Raw genomic sequence first — 2,302 nt, 5'->3', positions numbered from 1 at the left:
CAGGCCTACTGAGGCATCTAAATCCTATTGGGAGCTGAGTCTCCTGTTGGAAATTTGCCAAGAAACCAGTTTCTACTGCTTAGTGTTGCTTGGCCCCAGACAGGAGGAAGCCCACTAAATGCCCCATAGTCCTTCATGATGCCAAAAACGTGGGTACCTACAAGCTTAACCAGAAGCAGAAAGACAGTTAGAAAGGAAGATAAAGCCAGCTTCAAAGGGAGGGAGACAGAAAGAACACTAGGGGTCAAGAGCTGGAACACATATAAACTTATGTCAAGGGCAGACAACCTCAGCTGTATGTGTAGTGCTAGCAGAAGGAATCTGTCATGGTGTATTAGTGTGGGTTCTCTAAAGGAACACATTTATAGAATTAATCTGTCTATCTATCTATCATTATTATTATTACTATTATTATTATTGTGGGATATTTAATTGCACTGTGAAACCTGAGACTGTGTTAATAAAATCAACCTTGGATCAGAGGGGGAGCCAGCAACAGGAATTAGCCATAGAGAGTATGGAGTAGCCAGGGAGACAGAGAGACACACAGGAAGGAGTAGGGAGGGACTTGGAGTTTTTCTGTGGTATTTTTCGTGTGGGATAGCTAAAGGGACACTGTCTTGCTGGGTGATCAACCAAAAAGGAAAGTCAGCTAGTTGCTTCTCAACTTTTCTGAGCTAGCAAGTTTTCAACCCAACATCTGACTCCTGCGTCTTTTTTGATAAATACAACAATAGAGACTTAGTTAAAAATTACATTTGGTGGCAATGGCAGAGCTGGGGCCAACAGGACCTGAAATTTGACCAGGCTGTGGCCTGAGCAGTGGGATGCTGATCATGGAGCCACAGACAGTAGTTAAAATAGCAGCAGATTCAGGTGTAGCCACTAAACTGACCAAAGGGGAAAAAAACCAAAAAACAAATGATAGATGGACAGACAGACAGACAGACAGATAGATAGGTGTGATAGATAAAGGGGATTTATTAGGATGGCTTACAAAACTGTGGTCCAGCTTCTCCAATAATGGCTGTTTACCAATGAAAGTTCCAAGAATCCAATAGTTGTTCAGTCCATGAGTATGGATGTCTCCACAGGTCTTCAGTGTACTCTGGAATCCCAAGAAATGGGCTCTAATGTAAGGAATGGCACTGGAATAAGAGTGAGAGCAAGCAGTCAGAGAGAGAGAGAGAGACAGACAGACAGACAGACAGACAGACAGACAGACAGACAGACAGACAGAGAGCAAACTTCCTTCTTCCATGCCCTTTTTGGAAAGGTGTCCCAGGCTGCAGGTGTGTCTTCTCACCTCAGAGCACCGGATTAGAAGTAGTTCTTCCTATTTCAAATGATTTAATTAAGGAAAAAAAAATCCCTCACAGGTGAGCTCAGCTGTGTGGGTTTGAGTTAATTCCAGATGTTGACAACGAGAACAGCCGTCACACATGGAGAGCTTCCATGTGGTCTCCCAGGTCCTCTCCCCATCCTTCTGCGGCCAGCTCTCCAAGGGCATGAACAGCATCAGTCAGCACCCTGTCTTCTTGCGTCCAGTGGAGTTCAGCCAAGCAAAGGAAACGGTGGATGCTAAAAGGGTGGGAGGGAAATGAGTCTGAGATTTACCTCCCCTGCCTCCCTCCCAGCCAGAAGATGTCTGCTGTTCCACCCTTCCCCCATGGGGGTCTGCTGACCAGCTTGTGACTAGGAGTTTCTAGCAAAATACCTCTTGTCCCCTCCTGCCAGTAAGGCCTGCTTACTGCAAGTTCCTGTTTTCTGTCCATCCTTATTGTCTAAATGCTAATTCCTGTTATTGGCCCATCCTTTGCCGGAGGGCCCAGGGAAAGTAGGCTTTGGACCTTGGTGGTTTTCCACCATGTCTGACCGGTATTTAAGGCTCCACTCTTGTAAAATTAAACACCATTCTCCTTGTAAGGATGAGTCACTGTCTTTGTCTTCATTTACATCCTTAGCCCTTCCCTCCGATGGTTGTGAAGTGTTGTAGCCCCATAACAGAGTAACCACCAACAGCTGGCTACAGTCTGCTATCAAGCCGTCTTCTCTCTCCGGGCACATTCTTTAGGCTCTCTGCTCTCCAAGAGGCAATGTTTTCATTGCTCTCTGGTTTCTAACCCCCACCCACACATTATAACTAGTCCCTTACATTGGGGTGGGGTTTTTAATTTTTATTTTAAAATTTTATGAATGTATATGAATGTTCTGCCTGCATGCACATAAGAGTACCATGTGCATTTGTCAGGTCTGGAACTATAGTTATGGATGGTTGGACCATGTGGGGACCAAGGTCCTC

The 2,302-nt window shown here is 45.3% G+C and overlaps 1 long non-coding RNA gene across 1 annotated transcript; it reads right to left on the bottom strand.

Annotated features, from left to right (window-relative positions):
* Window positions 1-594: 594 nt before the first annotated feature.
* LOC121133387 lies at window positions 595-1,881 on the bottom strand. Its single transcript, XR_005870218.1, has 3 exons — window positions 1,718-1,881; window positions 1,307-1,581; window positions 595-1,148 (listed from the first exon to the last, which is right to left on the bottom strand). It is a non-coding gene; the product is annotated as an uncharacterized LOC121133387 (long non-coding RNA).
* Between the last annotated feature and the right edge of the window lie 421 nt (window positions 1,882-2,302).

This window comes from Mesocricetus auratus, unplaced genomic scaffold (assembly GCF_017639785.1).
Source record: "Mesocricetus auratus isolate SY011 unplaced genomic scaffold, BCM_Maur_2.0 Super-Scaffold_100021, whole genome shotgun sequence".
In the NCBI taxonomy this organism is placed as follows: domain Eukaryota; kingdom Metazoa; phylum Chordata; class Mammalia; order Rodentia; family Cricetidae; genus Mesocricetus; species Mesocricetus auratus.
Note: the sequence above shows the minus strand (reverse complement) of the source record. Positions and strands in the feature narration are given on the sequence as shown.